At 35.5% G+C, this 23513-nt stretch overlaps 1 long non-coding RNA gene across 1 annotated transcript in view; it reads right to left on the reverse strand.

The window, feature by feature from the left end:
- LOC144320069 (uncharacterized) overlaps positions 1–23513 on the reverse strand; it is a 139830-nt gene that overhangs the window by 7468 nt on the left and 108849 nt on the right. The gene's annotated exons all lie outside the window — the stretch shown is intronic.

Genomic DNA, 23513 nt, shown 5'->3' on the forward strand with positions numbered 1-23513 from the left:
TCAAAGGCACATGTAGAATATAAAGGCCCATTGTCAGAAGAACCAAATAAATAACCTCATTAAAATTTAACATAGAGTGCATGTATTAAGGAACAATTAGAGTTTTCATGATAAACATTTTAAGTGCTAATTGGTTCCAATGGGAGGTCTTAAGATTACAACTTCTTTGAAACTTGTGCATTGCTGCAAAAAAATGTCCTTATACATATAATAATGAAAATAATAATAAACAACAACATTAATATAAAACACTACCAATTGACCATAACGAATATGAACAATATCATTAAGCCAAACTTCATGAAATCTCTAATCACTAGGCAAAAATAATCATAGGCAGTAACAAAGAATATTTCTGAAAATGTAGATGTAAATTATCACAGTCGATGAGGATGCTTGTCAAACTTCTGGTTGGTCTATATGAGATTTAGATCCTGGTTCAATAACTCTAAGGTAAAGAAATCCCGAGATTCTATGTTATTAAATGTCAGAGATAAGACATTCCAAAACTTCCTCTGTTCTCAGCGCTCTTAGTGGTCTGTTGTGCTGTGTTTTGTCTCATAGCACCTTTAGCTGAAAGAAATACATAATTGTTTATTGAATGGCTAAACAACTTAGTAAGTACTTATATCCTAAAAACTCCATAACCACTTCAAAAAATGATGAATACAAATATTATTGTTAAGGAATATCTATCATTTACTGGCATGTATGCTAGGAACTCTTGGGCACTGCAGGACTTCTCCTTCACTTCAGATTCCACATTGATTTTTATGCAGCAATTGCTCCTCATCACAGCAGCTATCCAAAACCAAACTATTGACTTAATATTGTTTTCTCATCCTTTAACATGAGTGACTCATTTTCAGAATCTGCTTCTTAGAGCCCTAGAGATGCCTTGGTAATAGTAGAAATAGTTGACAGCAAGTAGGGTAATACTACAGGTATAGAACCAACCACGGTAAGAGTAGCATCACATTTTGAAAAATTTTATGTGTATGGCCACTAAGTGATATGATTTTTAAATTATTGCAAGCCAACTCTAAAGGACATACACTTCTGCTTAGTTGTAACATGCTATGTAAATTTTGCTGCCAAATTTTCATGTATTTACTCATCTACATAACATTCAACATTTTAAAATATTCCACTTAAGGCTCATCTGTTTTGGTGGATGAAAATAGGTAGGTTATATAAGTTAGATGGGGTTATCAAGAGCACCTTAAATATGGTGGTTCACTAAAAGGACTCGGGAATAAGAAAAAATGTCCTACTCACAGTTATGATTTATTGCAGAAAAATGCAGATTAAAATGAGCAAAGGATTAGGTTTATTCCTAGGTATCTTATGATTATTGTAATTGTGCAATTGTAAATGGGATCAATTACTTAATTTCTCTTTCTTCACTCTTTGTTAATGTATAGAAATGCAACTGATTTCTGTGTATTAACTTTTGTATCCTGCCACATTGCTGAATTGCTGTATCAGTTCTAGCAATTTTAAGATGCAGTCTTTTGGGTTCTCCATATATAGTATCATGTCATCTGCAAAGAATTAGAGTTTGACTTCAAGCTGTATTACAAGGCTGTGATCAAGACAGCAGGGTACTGGCAGAAAAAAAAAAAAGACATATAGATCAATGGAACAGAATAGAAAACCCAGAAATTGACCTTCAACTCTATGGTCAACTAACATTTGACAAAGCAGGAAAGAATATCCAATGGAAAAAAGACAGTCTCTTCAATAAATGGTGTTGGGAAAATTGGACAGCCAAATGCAGAAAAACAAAACTGGACCATTCTCTTGCACTACACACAAAGATAAACTCAAAATGGATGGAAATTCTTTTTTTTTTTTTTTTTTTTTGGATGGAAGTTCTTAATGTGATACAGGAATCCATCAAAATCCTAGGGGGAGAACACAGGCAGCAACCTTTTTGAAGTTGGATACAGCAACTTCTTGCAAGACATGTCTATAAAGGCACGGAAAACCAAAGCAATATGAACTATTGAGATTTCATCAAGATAAAAAAGCTTTTGTACAGCAAAGGAAACAGCCAACAAAGCTAAAAAACAACCTACAGAATGGGAGAAGATATTTGCAAATGACACATCAGATAAAGGGCTAGTATCTAAGATCTATAAAGAACTTATCAAACTCAACACCCAAAAAACAAACAATCAAGTCAAGAAATGGGCAGAAGATATGAACAGACATTTCTCCAAAGAAGACCAACAAGCCAACAAGCATGTGAAAAAAATGTTCCATATCATTTGTCATCACAGAAATATATATCAAAACCACAATGAGTTACCACTTTTCACAGTGAGAATGACTAAAAATAACAAGACAGGAAACAACAAATGTTGGTGAGGATGTGGAGAAAGGGGAACCCTCTTGTACTTTGGTTGGAATTTGAGCTGGTGCATCCATTCTAGAAAACAGTGTGGAGGTTCCTCAAAAAGTTAAAAATAGAGGCACCCTATGACCCAGCAATTTCACTACTGGGTATTTACCCCATTACATTTACAGATGTAATGAAACAATGGGACACCTGCACCCCAGTGTTCATAACAGCAACGTCCACAATAGCCAAACTGTGGAAGGAACCACGATGTCCTTCAACAGATGGATAGATAAAGAAAATGTGATATATATACGTGTATACACACACACACACACACACACACAATGGAATATTACTCAGCCATCAGAAAGGATGAATACCTACAATTTACATTGACATGGATGGCACTTGAGGGTATAATGAAATAAGTCAATCATCAATTGAGAAAGTCAATCATCAATTGAGAAAGTCAATTATCATGGTTTCACTCATATATGGAATATAAGAAATAGTAAAAGGTACCATAAAGAAGGGGGGAAACTGAGTGGGGAAAAATTAGAGGGGAAGACAAACCATAAGAGACTCCTAACTCTGGCAACAAACAAAGGGTTTCAGAAGGGGAGGTGGGTGGGAAGATAGGGTAACTGGGTGACGGGCCTTAAGAAGGGCACATGATGAGATGAGCACTGGATGTCAGACTATATGCTGGCAAACTGAATTTGAATTTAAAAAAAATGAGCAAAGGAAAAAAGAATATGGGTGAAGTCAAGTAAGAACTCTGTTCCACACCTTATTTCCTCTATTGGTATTTTTTACTTAATATATTTTTATATTTAATTGTCCTTTCAAATTCAAGTATATTGTTATATAAAAATGTATCTTGCATTGTATATATAAATAGAATTGGGGGAAAATTATGTTTATTTTTAAGTCTTTCAATACTAAAATCCATTATGGACTTAAATTGAAAATATTGACTTCAAACATAGGACTTTGTTACATTTTTCTTTCCTGTTTGAATGGTAAATGGAATTGTCATCCTTCTAATTCTTAACAAAAACAACTCACTGAGGTGAAGTATAAATAGCCTCTTTTCCTAAATTAACTGCCAAATATTTCATTAATTCTACATATATAATATCTATCATTTTGGTTTGTAACACTATGTTTTGGCATACTATAGAAATTAATTTTTCATATGGATTGAATAAGATGTTTAAAACTAAATATAACTTAGAGGTCTTTCTATTTGATCTACTATTTTACACTTTAGAAACTTAAAAGGTGACATAACTGGCAAAAGTTACAAGGAATAGTTTTATGAAAAAAATATACAAGAAAAAATGTTAAGTTCATAACTTAGGAACTTAACAGTAAATATACATTAGGCATTAGATATATTTAAATTAAATCACAATGGTATAATACCACATACTCATAAAAATAAAGTGAGAAATTAAGGAGAATACCAAGTAATGGAAAGTGTTTGGATTAACAGGAACTTTCACATACTATTGTTATTGGTGGTGAGGGGTACTTGACTTGGCAAACATTTTAGACAATTTTTGTCAGTATCTACTAAAACTGAATATATGCATACCTTAGGCCCTAGAAACTCCTGACTGATGTGTTTAAAACAAAAATTAAGTTATGCATCCTCATAATGCTCACATGTTAGTAGCTCCAATCTGGAAACCACCCCAAAGCTCATCAAGCATAGAATGAATGAATAACTTCTAAGTTCATATGGCAGAATACTACACAACAATGGGATAAATAATTGCAAATGACATGCAATAATATAGATGAATTTCACAAACCTAAAATGAATGTCAATCAACAGAAATCAGGTATCCACAAAAAAATGCCAAAATGGCAATACTTATGCTGTTAGAAGTCTATACATCCTGAAGAAGTTAAAAGCAGAACTACCCTACAACTCAGCAATTGCACTACTAGCAGTTGCACTACTTTACTCAAAGGATACAAAAATATAGATTCAAAGGGAGACATGCACCCAAATAAAATATCAGCATTTTCAACAACAGTCAAACTATGGAAAGAGCCATGTCCATCTACTAATGAATGGATAAAGAATAGATGGTACATATATGTACAATGGGATACTACTTAGCCATCAAAAATAATGAAATCTTGGGGCACCTGGGTGGCTCAGTTGGTTGTCTGATTTTGTCAGTGTCCTAGTCTCATGGTCCAGGGATCAAGCCCCACATAGGGTTCTGCACTCAGTGGGAAGTCTGCTTGCCCCTCTGCCCCTCCCCCTGCATGTAACTCTCTCTCTCTCTTTCAAATAAATAAATAAATAAAATCTTTAAAAAAATACTGAAATCTTGCTATTTGCAATGACATGAATAAAATAATAAATATTATGCTAAGCAAAATAAGTCAGTCAGAGAAAGAAATAGCATATGATTTCATTCATATGGAATTTAAGAAACAAAACAGATGAATGTATGAGAAGGGGAAGTGGGGGAAACAAGTAAGAGACTCTTAAAGATAGAGAACAAACTGATGGTTGCTAGACGAAGGTGGGTGGAGGATGGGCCAATGGGTGATGTGTATTAAGGCCAATGGGGGATGTGCTCACTTGTTGTAATGAGGACTAGGTATTATATGTGACAAATCACTAAATTCTGCTCCTGAAACCAATATTACACTATATGTTAACTAACTAGAATTTAAATAAAAATTTGAAAAAAAAAGTATACAGAGCATAGTTGAGGTGGTGGTGTGTAATGATGGTGGTGTGTAATGTAATGACCATTGCATTAAGGGTCTTTAGAGTCTGGGGAATATTCTGTTTCTTCATATAGGTGTATTACCTAGATGTGTCCAGTTTATGAAAACTTATTGTTATGTAATTATTATATGCACATTTCTATATATAAATATTAGGTTTTAAAATACTGCAATAGAAAGTAAGTATATAAAAATAAAAAATTAAACTTCTAGCAGAATTTTATTTTATTTTATTTTATTAATTTTAAAAATTTTATTTATTCATGAGAGACAGAGAGAGAGAGAGAGGCAGAGACACAGGCATTGGGGAAGTAGCCTCCACAAGGAGCCCGATGTGGGACTCGATCCCGGGACTCCAGGATCACGCCCTGGGCCGAAGGCAGGCGCCAAACCACTGAGCCACCCAAGGGTCCTCTCTAGCAGAATTTTAAAGAGAAAATTAAGATGTAAGCAACATTTGGAATAGAAAGGACATAATTACAGCTACAGGAAAGATTAATAAGATAACAAAATAATAATATAAAAGTATTAATATGGGTAGCCTGGGTGGCTCAGCGGTTTAGCACCGCCTTCAGCCCAGGTTGTGGAGACCCTGGAGACCCTAGATCGAGTCCCCGTTGGGCTCCCTGCATGGAGCTTGCTTCTCACTCTGTCTGTGTCTCTGCCTCCCTCTCTCTCTCTCTCTCGCTCTGTGTCTCTCATGAATAAATAAATAAAATCTTTAAAAAAAAAAGTATTGATACATCTTAAAATGAAAAATGATTGAACAATTTTCTAGAAAACTACCACTTTCCAAAACTGACTCAAATAGGAGAGATTCCAAAAGGGCCTATAAGTATAAAATAAATGAATAAGTATTTGAAATCCACTCCCCATTAAAAAGAACAAGAAGTTTCCATTTTTTCTATAGAACAATTCTGTCAAGCACAAAAGGAAAAATAATTAATCACCTTATCATTAGTCTCTTTGATAGACTAGAGAAAGAGGAAATGTTCCCAACCTATTTAATGAAGCCAGTATAATAGTATATACCAAAAAGGAAAATTAAAAATTAATATTATTTATGAAATTACTGTAAATATAAAAAGTATAATGGACAAACTGGATCTTCCCAAGGAATCTAAGAAAGTACTAATAATAGTATATCTACTAAACTAATTCAATAATAAAAATAATAGTTTAAAAGTATCACCTACACAGATGCACGAGAAATATTTGATAAAATATAATGTGCGTTCATAATTTTTTTAAAAAATTCACCAAACTAGTAATAAAAGATGTTTAATTTAATACTAACATTGGCCAAAACCTAACTTATTTTTTTTTCAAAACCTAACTTATTGATAAAAATTTTAATTTTTTCATTTTGTACAAATTGTATATTTATTACATATTCAATATTAGGCCAAAATAAAGAGAAGCTATTAATTGTTGTATTTTTTCTTTTATCTAAGCACTTTCAACTTTCAATTATATTTACTTCACGTGTCTTTTTTGTACCTGATTATCTTAACCATAACTAAAATAATTTTAGTTCAATTTTCAAAATTACTAATTTTGTATTTAAATTTTATTAAAGTTGTTACCACTTCTAAAAAATGTTTTATTATATTTTATTTTATTTTTTTATGTTTATGCTAAAAAATGTTTTAAAATAGAACTGATAGGGGTGCCTGAGTGGCTCAGTCAGTTGTGTCTGGCTCTTGATTTCAGGTTAGGTCATGATCTCAGAGCCCTGCCTTGGGCAACTTGCTCAGCAGGGAGTTAGCTTGAGGATTCACTCTCTCCCTCTGTCCTTCCCCCTGCTCACTCTCTCTCTCTGAAATAAATAAATAAATAAATAAATAAATAAATAAATAAATAAATAAAATAAATAAATCTTTAAAAGAAGTAGTACTTATACATCTCTTTCTTAATTATAACTCCTATAAGTTCGTTTATTACTTTAGCATTTAGTACGAGTATCATATTTTATTTTTGAATTAAAAATTACCATATGTAGTAAATTTTTAAAATGAAACTTTTCTCTTTGTATTTAATTAGAAATTACTATTGGATTATGTGAAATACTGTTTTGTATCAACAGAAGTCCATGTATTTATATATGATTTAATCAATTGGGTGCAGGGTTATTCAATTTTTGAATAATTATGGGTTCCATTAATTAACTATACTTGCAGTTTCCATAAGGGTGTTTTAATACCTATGAGCCTATTCATTATTGTATGAAATCAGCAATCTATTGCTCAGGTAAGAGGAGTTTACAGAGCAGTGACAAACCAGCAGGACAGAAAAACACATAAAAATATATATTATTTTTGGGACAGAAATACATTGTTAAATGCTTTGGGACAGAAATACATTGTTAAATGCTTTTATCTGTATCTATTGAGATGGTCATATTTTTATCCTTCTTTTTATGTGATATATTACATGGATTTGAAGTTGTTGTACCCTCCATGCATGCATGCATGAAATAAATCTTATTTTGATCATGATGTATGATCCTTTTAATATATTGTTGAATTTGGTCTACTGGTATTTTGTTGAAGATTTTTGTATCTATGTTTACCAGGAATGTTGGCTGGTATTTTTTTTTTTTTCCTATGGCATCCTTATCTGGTTTCGGTATTAGAGTAATGCTGGCCTCAGATATGAGTTAGAAAGTGTTCCCTCCTCTTGTCTTTTTTGGAAGAATTTGAAAAGGGTTGGTTTTAGTTCTTTTTAAATGTTTGGGAGAACACAATAGTGAAACCATCCGGTTATGGACATTTTTGTTTGGGAGGTTTTTGATTACTGATTCAATCTCCATACAATCCAAAGCAATCTATAGGTTTGATGCAATATCTTAAAATTCCAATGGCAATTTTAAAGAAATAAAATGAATAATCTTAAAATTTCTATGGAATTACAGAAAACCTTGAGTAAGCAAAGCAATCTTGAAAAAGAAGAAAAAAAGCTGAAGACATCATGCTCTCTGATTTCAAACTATATTACAAAGATGCAGTAAAATAATATGGCATTGGCATAAAAACAGACATATAAATCAATAGGACATGGACGCCTGGGTGGCTCAGTGATTTGGTGCCTGCCTTTGGCCTAGAGCCTGATTCTGGAGTCCCAGGATTGAGTCCCGCATCGGGCTCCCTGCGTGGAGCCTGCTTCTCCCTCAGCCTGTGTCTCTGTCTCTGTGTGTGTGTGTGTGTGTGTGTGTGTGTGTGTGGAAAATAAATAAAATAAAATCTTTAAAAAAATAAAAAATAAAATCAATAGAACAGAGTACAGAGCCCAGAAATAAACCCACAAAAATATGGTCAATTACGTTAAAATAAGAGGGCCAACAACAAGAGGAGGGGCAAGACGGTGGAAGAGTAGGGTCCCCAAATCACCTGTCCCCACCAAACTACCTAGATAACCTTCAAATCATCCTGAAAATCTACGAATTCAGCCTGAGATTTAAAGAGAGAACAGCTGGTACACTACAGTGAGAAGAGTTCGGGCTTCTATCAAGGTAGGAAGACGGGAAAAAAGAAATAAAGAAACAAAAGGCCTCCAAGGGGGAGGGGCCCCGCGAAGAGCCGGGCTGAGGCCGGGGCGAGTGTCCCCAGGACAGGAGAGCCCCGTCCCGGAGACGCAGGAGCTGCACCGACCTTCCCGGGCGGAAAGGGGCTCGCAGGGAGTTGGAGCAGGACCCAGGAGGGCGGGGATGCCCTCGGGCTCCCTGGGACACTAACAGACACCTGCGCCCCGGGAGAGTGCGCCGAGCTCCCTAAGGGCTGCAGCGCGCACTGGGGGACCCGGAGCAGCTGGGGGGGCTCGGGCGGCGGCTCCGCGGAGGGGGCTGCGGGGCGGGAGCAGCTCGGGGGGGCTCCGGGGCGGCTCCGCGGAGGGGGCTGCGGGGCGGGAGCGCGAATCCAACAGCACAGGTCCCGGGAGCACAGGGCGCCGGGACACAGCCCGGGATCCGGCCTCCCCACCCCCGGGACAGGCAGAGGCCGGGAGGGCCCAGGACAGCAAGGACGCTCCTGCCCCAGCTGAGCAGATCAGCGGCCCCGCCCGGAGCTTCCAGGCCCTGCAGAAGGAGAGCTCTGGAGCTACTGCAGGAGCTGACTCCAGGGCTCCAGAGCTGGCCCCGCCACTGGGGATGTTCCTCCTGGGGCCTCACGGGGTAAACAACCCCCACTGAGCCCTGCACCAGGCAGGGGGCAGAGCAGCTCCCCCAAGTACTCACACCTGAAAATCAGCACAACAGGCCCCTCCCCCAGAAGACCAGCTAGACGGACAAGGTCCAGGGGAAGTCAAGGGACTTAAAGTACACAGAATCAGAAGATACTCCCCCGTGTTTTGTTTTGTTTTGTTTTGTTTTGGCTTTTTATTTGTTTGCTTCCCCACCTCCTTTTTTCCTTTCTTTCTTTTTCTTTCTCTTTTTCTTCTCTTTTTTCTTTTTTTCCTTCCTTTTTTTTTTCTTTTTTTCCTTCCTTTTTTTTTTCTTTTTTCTTTTTCTCTTTTCTTTCCTTCTTTCTCTCCTCTCTTTTTCTCTTTTTCCCAATACAACTTGTTTTTGGCCACTCTGCACTGAGCAAAATGACTAGAAGGAAAACCTCACCTCAAAAGAAAGAATCAGAAACAGTCCTCTCTCCCACAGAGTTACAAAATCTGGATTACAATTCAATGTCAGAAAGCCAATTCAAGAGAACTATTATAAAGCTACTAGTGGCTCTAGAAAAAAGCATAAAGGACTCAAGAGACTTCATGACTGCACAATTTAGATCCAATCAGGCAGAAATTAAAAATCAATTGAATGAGATGCAATCCAAACCAGAAGTCCTAACGACGAGGGTTAACGAGGTGGAAGAACGAGTGAGTAACATAGAAGACAAGCTGATGGCAAAGAGGGAAACTGAGGAAAAAAGAGACAAACAATTAAAAGACTATGAAGATAGATTAAGGGAAAATAAACGACAGCCTGAGGAAGAAAAACCTACCTTTAATTGGGGTTCCTGAGGGCGCCGAAAGAGACAAGGGCCAGAATATGTATTTGAACAAATCATAGCTGAAAACTTTCCTAATCTGGGAAGGGAAACAGGCATTCAGATCCAGGAAATAGAGAGATCCCCCCCCTAAAATCAATAAAAGCCGTTCAACACCTCGACATTTAATAGTGAAGCTTGCAAATTCCAAAGATAAAGAGAAGATCATTAAAGCAGCAAGAGACAAGAAATCCCTGACTTTTATGGGGAGGCAGACCTCTCCACAGAGACCTGGCAGGCCAGAAAGGGTTGGCAGGATATATTCAGGGTCCTAAATGAGAAGAACATGGAGCTGAGAATACTTTATCCTTCAAGGCTCTCCACAGAGACCTCTCCACAGAGACCTGGCAGGCCAGAAAGGGTTGGCAGGATATATTCAGGGTCCTAAATGAGAAGAACATGCAGCTGAGAATACTTTATCCTTCAAGGCTCTCATTCAGAATAAAAGGAGAGATAAAGACCTTCCAAGATAGGCAGAAACTGAAAGAATATGTGATCACCAAATCAGTTCTCCAAGAAATATTAAGGGGGACTCTGTAAAAGAAAAAGGAAGTCCAATGGAGCAATCCACAAACAGGGACTGAATAGGTATAATGACACTAAACTCAAAAGAAAGCAGGGGTAGCCATCCTTATATCAGATAAACTAAAATTTACCCCGAAGACTGTAGTGAGAGATGAAGAGGGACACTATATCATACTTAAAGGATCTATCCAACAAGAGGACTTAGCAATCCTCAATATATATGCCCCGAATGTGGGAGCTGCCAAATATATCAATCAATTAATAACCAAAGTGAAGAAATAATTAGGTAATAATACACTTATACTTGGTGACTTCAATCTAGCTCTTTCTATACTCGATAAGTCTTCTAGCACAACATCTCCAAAGAAACGAGAGCTTTAAATGATACACTGGACCAGATGGATTTCACAGATATCTACAGAACTTTACATCCAAACTCAACTGAATACACATTCTTCTCAAGTGCACATGGAACTTTCTCCAGAAGACCACATACTGGGTCACAAATCGGGTCTGAATGATACCAAAAGATTGGGATCGTCCCCTGCATATTCTCAGACCATAATGCCTTGAAATTAGAACTAAATCACAACAAGAAGTTTGGAAGGACCTCAAACACGTGGAAGTTAAGGACCATCCTGCTAAAAGATGAAAGGGTCAACCAGGAAGTTAAGGAAGAATTAAAAAGATTCATGGAAACCAATGAGAATGAAGATACAACCGTTCAAAATCTTTGGGATGCAGCAAAAGCTAACCTTACACATAAAGGAGCTAGAGAAAAAACAGCAAATAGATCCTACACCCAGCAGAAGAAGAGAGTTAATAAAGATTCAAGCAGAACTCAATGAAATCGAGACCAGAAGAACTGTGGAACCGACAAACAGAATCAGAAAAGACCCCGAATAGCCAGGGGAATTTTAAAAAAGCAAACCATAGCGGGGGGTGGGGGGGCATCACAATGCCAGATTTCAGGTTGTACTACAAAGCTGTGGTCATCAAGACAGTGTGGTACTGGCACAAAAACAGACACATAGATCAATGGAACGGAATAGAGAACCCAGAAGTGGACCCTGAACTTTATGGTCAACTAATATTCGATAAAGGAGGAAAGACTATCCATTGGAAGAAAGACAGTCTCTTCAATAAATGGTGCTGGGAAAATTGGACAGCCACATGCAGAAGAATGAAACTAGACCACTCTCTTGCACCATACGCAAAGATAAACTCAAAATGGATGAAAGATCTAAATGTGAGACAAGATTCCAACAAAATCCTAGAGGAGAACACAGGCAACACCCTTTTTGAACTCAGCCACAGTAACTTCTTGCAAGATACCTCCATGAAGGCAAAAGAAACAAAAGCAAAAATGAACTATTGGGACTTCATCAAGATAAGAAGCTTTTGCACAGCAAAGGATACAGTCAACAAAACTAAAAGACAACCTACAGAATGGGAGAAGGTATTTGCAAATGACATATCAGATAAAGGGCTAGTTTCCAAGATCTATAAATAACTTCTTAAACTCAACAGCAAAGAAACAAACAATCCAATCATGAAATGGGCAAAAGACATGAAGAGAAATCTCACAGAGGAAGACATAGACATGGCCAACATGCACATGAGAAAATGCTCTGCATCACTTGCCATCAGGGAAATACAAATCAAAACCACAATGAGATACCACCTCACACCATTGAGAATGGGGAAAATTAACAAGGCAGGAAACCACAAATGTTGGAGAGGATGCGGAGAAAAGGGAACCCTCTTACACTGTTGGTGGGAATGTGAACTGGTGCAGCCACTCTGGAAAACTGTGTGGAGGTTCCTCAAAGAGTTAAAAATAGACCTGCCCTACGACCCAGCAATTGCACTGTTGGGGATTTACCCCAAAGATACAGATGCAATGAAACGCCGGGACACCTGCACCCCGATGTTTATAGCAGCAATGTCCACAATAGCCAAACTGTGGAAGGAGCCTTGGTGTCCATCGAAAGATGAATGGATAAAGAAGCTGTGGTCTATGTATACAATGGAATATTCCTCAGCCATTAGAAACGACAAATACCCACCATTTGCTTCAACGTGGATGGAACTGGAGGGTATTATGCTGAATGAAATAAGTCAATCGGAGAAGGACAAATATTATATGTTCTCATTCATTTGGGGAATATAAATAATAGTGAAAGGGAATGTAAGGGAAGGGAGAAGAAATGTGTGGAAAATATCAGAAAGGGAGACAGAACATAAAGACTCCTAACTCTGGGAAACGAACTAGGGGTGGTGGAAGGGGAGGAGGGCGGGGGGTGGGGGTGAATGGGTGATGGGCACTGGGTGGGGCACTTGACGGGATGAGCACTGGGTGTTATTTTGTATGTTGGTAAATTGAACACCAATAAAAAATAAATTTATTAAAAAAAAAAGTATTTGATACTGAATTTCCTGTGAAAATACCCAAAGGTAAAGAACAGAGTGTCACTGTAGCATCACCTATAATGGTGCCAAACAGGAGACAACCCAAACCTCTATCAGGAGGGAAGTCAAAAAATGCCTGAACTTCCAGCCATGCTGCCATACTCTGCAGCTGCTCTGAGAGGGGCACTGGTCCGACATGTTATCCAAGGTATAATAAATGCATTGTTTTTCTCAAAAGAAAAAAAAAAAAAAAAGAGGGCCAACAACATACAATGGGGAAAGGATCGTATCTTCAATAAATGATGTTGGGAAACTGGACAATCACATGCAAAAGAATGAAACTGGACCATTATCTTAAATCATACATAAAAGAAGATCAAAATGAATTAAACACTTGAAAATAATATCTGCAACCATAAAACTCCTAGAAGAAAACTTAAATAATAAGTTCCTTGCCATACATCTTAGTGATAATTTTCTTGACACTAAAAGCAAAAGCAACAAAAGCAAAAACAAGTAAATGCTACTATATCATACTAAAGAGCAAAGAAAACCATCAACAAAATTAAAAGACAGCCTACTGAACAGGAGAAAATATTTGCAAATCAAATATCTGATAAAAGATTACTACCCAAAGTATAAAAAAATAAAGAACTCACACAATTCAATAGTATAAAAGCCAATGATGCTATCAAAAAAATGGACAGAAGATCTAGATAGACATTTTTCCCAAAGAAGACATATGGATGGCCAACAGGCAAATGCAAAATTGCTCAACATCACTAATCATCAGGAAAATGCAAATCTACACCACAATTAAATAACACCTCACACCTGTTAGAATGGCTAGTATTAAAAAGATAAGAAATAACAAGTGTTAGTAAGAATTCAGAGAAGAGGGAACTCTTAATTCTTGTTTGTATACTGTTGGTGGGAATGTAAATCAGTGGAGCTACTATGGAAAATGGTATGGAAGTTTCTTAAAAAAAAAAAAAAAAAAAACAGCAAACAACTACCGTATGATCCTGCAAATCCACTTCTGAGTATTTATCTGCAGAAATTAAAAAAAAAAAAACACCAATTAGAAAAGAAATATATACCCTGATGTTCATTTCAGCATTATTTACAATAGGGAAGATATGGAAACAATCTAAGTGTCCACTAGGAATGAATGGATAAATTGTGGTAAATATACAATGGAATTTTATTTAGCCATAAAAAAGAATGAAATCCTGCCATCTGCAACAACATGGATGGATGTCAAGGGCATTATGCTAAGTGAAATTAGTCAGACAGAGATAGACAAATGCTATATGATCTCACTTATACTTATGTAAGGAACCAAAAAAGAAAAAAAAAAAAAGAAAAAAGCTTATAGATACAGAGAACAGACTGGTAGTTGCCCAAAGTAGGGGCTAGGGTATGGGAGAAACTGGTGAAAGAGGACAAAAGGCAAAAAGAAAAAAAAAGTATGTGATGTATTACTGAACAACAATAACAAAAAGAAGCAATTGCTTTTTCTGGATGCACAAACCTAAAAGTAGAATGAAAATTACCATAGGTACCATGTACAACACCAAGAGTGAACCAAGAGTGATAATGATGTGTCACTTACAGTTCATCAGTTGTTACAAACGTACCACTCTGGTGGGGGATGTTGGTAAGCTATGCATGTGTGGGGCAGAGGGTTTATGGGAAATCTCTGTACCTTCAACAAAAAGGAGGGAATAGTTCTATTCTCTTAATTTTAATGAAGATAGATAGGCTGGAATATTAAATTTAGAGTTTTGTAACTCATAGTTCTACCACCAGTGCCTGGTCCTGACCTGACTCCTTCTCTTTTTAGTCTTGTATCTAGTTCCATTGTGAATTTTAAGAAGATTTACATTTGCTGAGTCCCAGCTTATACTGCATGTCCATTGCTTATACCCAGTACCATGAACTCTTGAGCCCAAGGTTTGTATACCAGCTATGTATTCCATATTTGGGGAGACAGACTCAGGAATCAGCCCCCATCAGTTTCTGAAATAGGTTGAAGACCATTTGGGCAAAAAATATTGATTTGCAGGGTAGAAGCAGCAGTATGAATTCCTATAGATAATCCCTTTGGTTCTATAGAATCCTCACCTTGAAATGTGCTTCAGTTAACCAAAGTCTGTAGTAAGGCTATCTGAGGTATGTAGCCTAGTTAAAGGACCCTTTTTACCCAGGTCTAGGGTTGGAATTTCAAATGATCCTTTTTCTGAAGCAAAAATATTGGAAGCAATGCATCATATATATTGGTAGCTGTAGCTCATTATACACTCTTCCAGTTCCATCAATATTAGCATGATTATGCCACTCATCCAATAATCAAAACCACAAATAGCAGTATTCCATCTCTGAAAAGCATCCGTAGGTTTCCAAATGTCAACCTCTTTCAGATAGTCAGGAAATTACATGTCTTCATCCCAGACATAAAGAAAAACATTCTTTCCTTTTCCACTGGCCTAATAGGTACAGAGAAAACAAAGTCCTATTCATCTTCTCTAGATCTCCATCCTCATAGAGATATACATAGAATGATATCTCAGTCACATACTTTATCTCAACTTGCTTTAGTTTATGTGAGTGACATAAACATTAGATCACATTTATACAGTATCAAGCTTTATAATAAGTTCAGGAATATAAGAAATCAAGAGGCACAGATGAAATAGAGGTCTAAGACAACTCATGTGGCTTCACAAATCCTCCTTTTCCTCATCACATTCTATGGCTTAGAGTTGTAGATGATATCTTAAATGAACTTTGCAAGTAATCTCACAAATGGAGAGCATTTAGGATACAAAAAGTGCCTATTTTATATTTAGATGTTCAACCAGCTTATGTGACATTGGTCAGGAAATCATGTCCCCCCTTAATCCATAGAACTTGTGTTCAGATACCATAAGCAATCCTAAACTAAGGACATCCCAATCAAAGCATTGCATAAATGAGGACACTCCTACCAAATATCATAGATATAGTCTATTTACCAGGATCACTTACCATACTCTTTACAAAGATATTAGACCAGATCAGCTATCTTCTTTGTTTCCTCAGGAAAACTCTCTGCTCCAATTGTCATTGGTACTCAGAAAAGCATGAGTCATAATGTTTAAACTTCTTTGTTACCATTATATTATTTCAGAGAAGAAAATGGAAGAGAGACTATTAAGGGTTTATTCCATGACACTATTTACCCAAAAATCTAATTTTTTTCTTTATGAACCATGAATATTTTGACTAGTTATAAGGAATATGCATTGCCTTTATACTAAGGGAAAAATGAGTAGGGAATTATTTTTTAAGTCTTTATGGGTATGGAACGCAAGAAAACACTGACTCTTCAAAGACATGAATTCCTATGATAATTTTTATCTCCCATTAAAATTATAAATAGTGAGGACACCTGGATGGTTCAGTGATTGTTGAGCATCTGCCTGCAGCTGAGAGTGTGATCCTGGGGTCCTGGGATTGAGTCCTGCATCAGACTCTCCCCAGGGAGCCTGCTCCTCCCTCTGCCTATATCTCTGCCTCTCTCTGTGTGTCTCTTATGAATAAATAAATAAAATCCTTAAAATAATAATAATAATAAATTATAAATAGAATTTGTCATCCTTCAAATTTTGAATTTTGAAGTCCATTAAGTTATTAATGGACTTTCCCTCTAAATTAATGGCTAAATAGCTTATTCTACATATATCATGCATGCTAATTCGTTAATTAATTAACTTTCTTTAACAGAAGGGAAAGTAAACAAGACAGGGTTTTTCCTTAAAAGAAAATGTGGGTTTTTAGGGCATTATCATTTATTTTTCAAAATCTATGCTTTAGCACACTGTAGGAGTCCATAGATTAAGATGTTTAAAACTGCAGAAAAATTTATAGGTATAATATTATTATATTCTACTTACTTTACAGGTGAGGAACCTGAAAGAATAAATACACTGTCACTCAGCTCTGTATTGTCTGTCTTCTCAACACTTTTTCTAGAGTCTATAGTAGCTCAGATAATTCTTGAATTTGCCATTGTGCTCTCAAAATTACATTCTACTACTTATTCACTTGTTCCTAAACTCAATTCAACATTTCAATTTTAAATAAAGACAGATTTATTTCATTTAAAAACCTCTGGGTATTCAACCTTATCCCTTTAATGTATCATAAGTTTTATGCATCATATTAAGCCACAGAAAAGAGTGACAATTCTTACTTTTAAGCAACTGAAACTGATGATTGATTGAACATGTTTTAAAATATGGCTTTAAATCATCTAAAATTCTTGTCTCATTTTTAATTTAGAAAGGTCACAAACTGAGAATTACCACAAAATGAAAATATGATGCCTGATTCAACTGAAATTTAAATCTGAGAAAAAACAGTGGAATTCAGGAAAACTCTCATTATCTTAAAGTACTTATTAACTTTCTATTTCCTTTTTATATACACACCAAATATAAAGATGATTCATGCATTATATGCATCATCTTTCTGGCTAATTATAATTTAAAATAATCTCTAATGACAATGTAATAATGATACTGTAATTATAATGTCTATTTTCAGACAACACTTTTACCTTAGAATCAAATGCATTTCCTCAAAACATCAATTTGTTGCTTTTGTTAGGCACATAGAATAAGTGGATTCATATTTTAAAGTTAGAATATCTGGGCAAATAAACATGAAATTATTTTGTTATTGGTAGGAGGCATGTTATAAAGATTTTAATAAGATATCTACATTGGAACACTTTGAAAATTATATAAAAAATTGGAAAAAGAAAAAATATATAATCCAGTTGTATCTGGTTTTGTATTTCTAGTTTATATTTATTCAATCCCAAACAAATATTTATTTAATACCTATCATATAATGAGCATTAAATTGTGGGCTAAAGATCACAGAAAACCAAAGTTTTACTGTCAGAGGGCCACTGCCCAAATGGAAAGCCCAGGCCAACAGTTCTAATTCATAATATAGTAGAATGTCTAAATATTGTGTTGTACAGTGTCCTATGATGACATAGTCAAAGAGAACTAAATTCATCTGACAGGCTAGTGACAAGGTAAATATATCTAAAAGGATATGAGAGATCACTACTTAGAAACAAAGGAAGACAAATATATTTGTTACCCTGTTACGGAATTTTCCAACTGAAAGCAACGACCAACCTAACACTACTTTTATTATTTCAGTTTAGCAATTTTTAGCAGTAAAAATACACAGTAAATCAAAATACTTATATACATATCAGAACAAACGGGGTAATTATAGAAAGTGATATATATTACATTTTATATATCATTATAGAAAAATGATATATTATTCCTGAGAGAATATTACTGACTACTATTCAAATGAATATTTGTATATTTTATAACAAATCAAGTCTCCTAAGTAAGCATGGACCACACTAGGTAACAGAGGAGAAAGTTTTCAACCTGAGTACTTTAGAAATTGAAGTGTTTTCTAGTTTAAACAGTATCCTCTGGATATCTCAGTCTCTACAAGGTACATACACAGTCTTTCAAATATATCCCTCACTCTTACCTGATTGCTACTCTTCAAGATAACACCTGATTGTATTTGTAGGGGCAGGTAGCTTAAATGGTCCCATGACTCAGAGAGAGAATGGGAGCTATATAGATCTACAGAGTGTTCATATTGTTTCCTGCTGCAGTCTGACCTGATCACCGGACTAGGGACTGCCGTGAAAAAGTGCTGATATGTTTTTAGGGTCAATATGTTGTCATCCACTCCTGCTACACATGTTCCCAGCCATGGCAAGAAAGAAGCCTCTTTGTTCTACTGCAGATCTCTAGTGGTTCTAGTATTCTTTCAGCACTTTCTTGCCCCTACCTTGAGATATAGATGTTTCTTGATTTTCTATGTGGCATAGTAAGGCTGTAGGAAGTCAGAAGTTCTACCTCAGTCTAACCTGTGTTGCTCATCTCCCTGTGCTACTACTGTTCAATTTCCCCAGCTGGGTGACATCGCTAAAACTCTAAAAAGGAATTGGGACAGAATATTTTGTGGGGTTTTTTTTGTTTGTTTTTTTGTTTTTTGTTTTTTGTTTTTGTTTTTTTTTTTCTTTTGCTTTGTTTTGTTTTCCCTTCAACCTATTGATTAAAACGAACTTCAAGAGGAGATCCATGCACCTGTATCTAATTATTTGTCCTCCTTGCCTCCATATCCCTAATCTATTTTCTATATCCATCAGATTTAGAGTAGCAGGCTTCTTCTCTCATCTTCTTGCAGGATATAGGATTTTTCCTATATCACATCTCCTGCCCAACGCCCACATGGAATTTGTTCTGATCCTTTCACAGATTTCCAAATTGTAGATGATAAGCAAACAAAGAAACAAGTTGAGAAATAGAGAAAGAGGGGCGCCTGGGTGGCTTAGTGGTTGAGCATCTACCTTGGGCTCAGGTCATGATCCCAAGGTCCTGGGATCGTATGCCACATAGGGCTTCCCCTGGGAAGCCTACTTATCCCTCTGCCTATGTCTCCACCTCTCTGTTCCCTCACGAATAAACAAATAAAATCTTTGTTAAAAAAGAGAGAGAGAGAAATAGAGAAAGATGCGATGAGAGTTACCAAAAATATTATTCCCATTACAGCCAGAAAACTCAAGAACATCAATTAAAGTTTTAGCTACATAAAATGTAGTCAGAAATTTCCCATATGCCAGCAATAACTAGCTAGAAAATATCTAAGTATGTGCTATGTTTCTGTCTATAAAGCTAGATGTGAACATATTTGTACTGATCCATTTGCTTAAGTTTAAATCAATTAATCTTATAAAAGCATCTAAAAATAAATAAATTATATTAATTTGAAAAAGCAAAACTACCCATAACTTTGGAATCTGGTTGCTAATCAAGAAATGAGAATACTTCAAGCATCTGTGACCTGAGAATTTCATATAACTTCTATATGAATGTCTTTTCATTTTTAAGAACAAAATACAGGCAATAAGGTATGGTATATCTACATAGATTCTGTTCCATCTATGTTTTTACTTTTATTTAGCCATATATAATTATTAAGGACTAGATAGATGAAGGAAAAATCATTACTATAAATGATTTTTATTTCTGGATTTCATCATTTTAATAATTCTAATGTTGAAACAGGACTATGATGCAAGACACCATCTGTTTTCAGATACGAAAAAAAATCCCCATATGTGAACTCTAAAACTCTATAATTGTTCAAATGTTTAAAAGTAATAATCTTATAAGATTGACTGAAAGATAAATTTGGGTCCTCTTGTTTAATGTCATATCTTACAAAAATTAGTTTCTCTTCTGTGAGCTCAATGATTTCTGCTTTCCCAGTGAAACTATAAAATTTGGATGGCTATATAGTCACCCTGATTGGAAATGTTGACTTGTCTACCAAGATCACACAAATAGAAATAATTGCCAGAGTTTAAGGCAGATTGCTATTTCTTAGTGATACGTTAAACTACCTCTAATTCTAGAGATTGCTTTAGCAGGAATGCCATGAAAGTATATGGTGAAAATCTACCATGTGAAACCTAGTGAAAACACAACAGTTTAACACATCTCTCAATATAATTCTTCTGTGTCACTGATGTAAATACAATGTCATATTTAGCTATTATTTTTTTAAAAAATGCATTCAATTTGGAGTTTTATATAGTTGTGGAAATATAATTTTAAAACATTAAAATTAAAAGTATCTATATAATAATGATATAGTTCATATAGATATATATTCATGACTGAACTATATGTGTCATGAATTACAATGATCAATCATTAATGAATACTTGGCTTTCTAGTTTTTGTAATTTAAAAGGTAATTACATTTTTATTTTGAATTTTAGTTAACTACTACATTGCAAATGATTATAAAATTATAATAGCCTTCATAATTTTATCACGATTTGAGACAGGATAATACGCAATAAGAGCCCAGGCTTTGAAATTTGAGAGCCCTAATTTGGAGTCAAATTTACATCAATTACCAGTGATACTGACATTGAAGAAAGTTATATCACATCTTTCGGCCTGTGTTACTTCAACCATAAAATTGGGTACCTACCATGTAAGGTTGGTCTTATGATTATTTCTAAGCATAAGGTAAATAAATACTCAGTAGATGTTAGCTTTAAATAGTTTACTGATCCAAACATTCACATCTTCTTTTTTCAAATGTAGTATCAGTTATATCTGAGTATCAGACATTTACAGAATGCCTTCTGATTCAAAAGTCATCCTCAGACAATGACAAATTCACGCCCATCAAATCAATAGAAAGCATGTCACTTCAATTATAAAATCAAATTCAAAATCGAGTATCATTTTCTGATTCTGTGTTAGAAGTATTAAGCCTCAAGAAAAAGTCACTAACAACCCTAACCACAAGAACAAAATGCATAATCTATAAAATCATATTTGGGGGAGGGGGATGTCCACCTGAAAACTGAGAAAGCAAGCCCATTTGATCAACCAAACCCAAAGAGTGACATGTCTCTCTGTGAAGAGATAGGTCATATGGATTGTTTCATCTTGGCTGAGCATAAAAGGAACAGATGGTCACAATAAAGTAAGTAAGAAAACAGCTGGATTCTTAAAGAATCCTTTAAGTAGTAAGGTTTAAAATCCCTGGGAACCCTAGAAACAAGGCAACTCTGTACCTGCTTTCCAACTCTTTTATACAGTCTTCCACTGACTCCTTGGAGAAGTGAGGAAGAAAGTCGCTGAGGAAAGGAAAATCTGAGGTGAAGCTTACCTGTCTAGACAACGTGATTCAACAGAAAAGTGAATTGTTTCTAGGGTCAGAAGCTCTGAAGGCCAACAGTGGTTTGAGGTCTTTTATAACTACCAAATTTATCTAATCTAGGGCTAGCAGGTGTCAAGTTCAGTTTCACAGGGTATGAAAAGCAGGCAGACTCTCAAATGATTTTTTTAAATTCTATGAGATACATTTAAAGTAGTTGGATGTGCGGGAATTTGAGTTTAGTGCTGATGGGCTTCCCAGCGTGCTGTGAAGAAGTACCAATATGCACTAGCCATCTCTAGTCCATGTACATAAAACCTAGAGAAAGCCATCTGCACTCTAGGACCTATATTAGTACAAGTAGTTTTCTATCAATGGGGAATGGACAGGAAATCCAAATGTGCTTTTGACCGTGCTCTGATTTGAGTCAGGAAATATATGTGGACTTGACAGGTGTCATTTCCAGACAAAAGTTTTTAGGAAATAGTGCATGATTCTTGCTTTCCCCAACTGCCATGACAACAGACAATATCCATGATACAGACTCAGGCTGCATCCATGAGTGAGTTCAATGTAAAATGGAACATGATCTAAGCCAACATGAATATACAATGTGAACAGGAAACCCATCCTTATTGTTTTAATTTATAACTGTCTACGGATTGTTCGCTGCCATGCATAAACTACTCAAATCTGACTAAAATAATGCAAATGGATTTGGTTCCTAATGCTGGTTTGTTCATGAGAATTAAATTTGCTATTTTATTGAGAGGATATAATTTCTAATTAATTACCCATAACTGAAAATTTTTATAAATCCCATTTTGACAGTAGAGATAATATTGAAGCAGGCATTTTTTTTTAATAAGTGCTAGTCCTTTTTACTTACTCAATCTCATTTCACCATTAATGATTGTTTAATGTATAAGTGTTGAGCTTGCTTTCTGAACTTTGTGTACCAAAGAATTTTAACTCCCATACCAGACATAATTTTGCCTTATGCTTACTATTAATTTTTTATCACAAGTTGTGTTGTTATAAGTTTATCATTGAATAATAGTTGCATCTTTAAAATTATACTATAATTATGAAGACTATTGAAATATCAGTTAGATATCCAGATATATATCGATATTCAACGATATAATTGTTCTTCACAACAATAACAGTAATAGAATGTTTACATTTCTCAATGAGAACTGTGATGTGTAAAGTGAAAAGAACATGACAAAACATTGCTTTTTTGCAATGAATCTTCTTTTCCAGAGAATCTCAATTTCCTTCTCCCAAAATCTTATCAAAATCTCCATTTTACAAAATTCCCTCATGTTGAGAAGCCTAGTTTTACCAATGCAGTGTTTTATAGGTCACTGACACTCAGTATATATTTGATTAAGTGTCTTTCTACAAGATATTCAGAAATTCTCCATATTTGTTTATCTGATTTTTGAGTATGAATTGCTCATATAGAAATGCAGTCACTATGCTACTGGTGAAATGGTTAAATCACTTTTGGATATTACTTAACTTACAAACTAGATCAAATATATTCTCTGTGCTCTAGTCTATCCACTTCTCAGAATTTAACTTATCTTTATCCAGCTGTTTCAGTCATATTTAAAGCCACCATTCAGAACACCTACCTACCTACCTACCTA

Source organism: Canis aureus, chromosome 9 (genome assembly GCF_053574225.1).
Source record: "Canis aureus isolate CA01 chromosome 9, VMU_Caureus_v.1.0, whole genome shotgun sequence".
Classification (NCBI taxonomy): domain Eukaryota; kingdom Metazoa; phylum Chordata; class Mammalia; order Carnivora; family Canidae; genus Canis; species Canis aureus.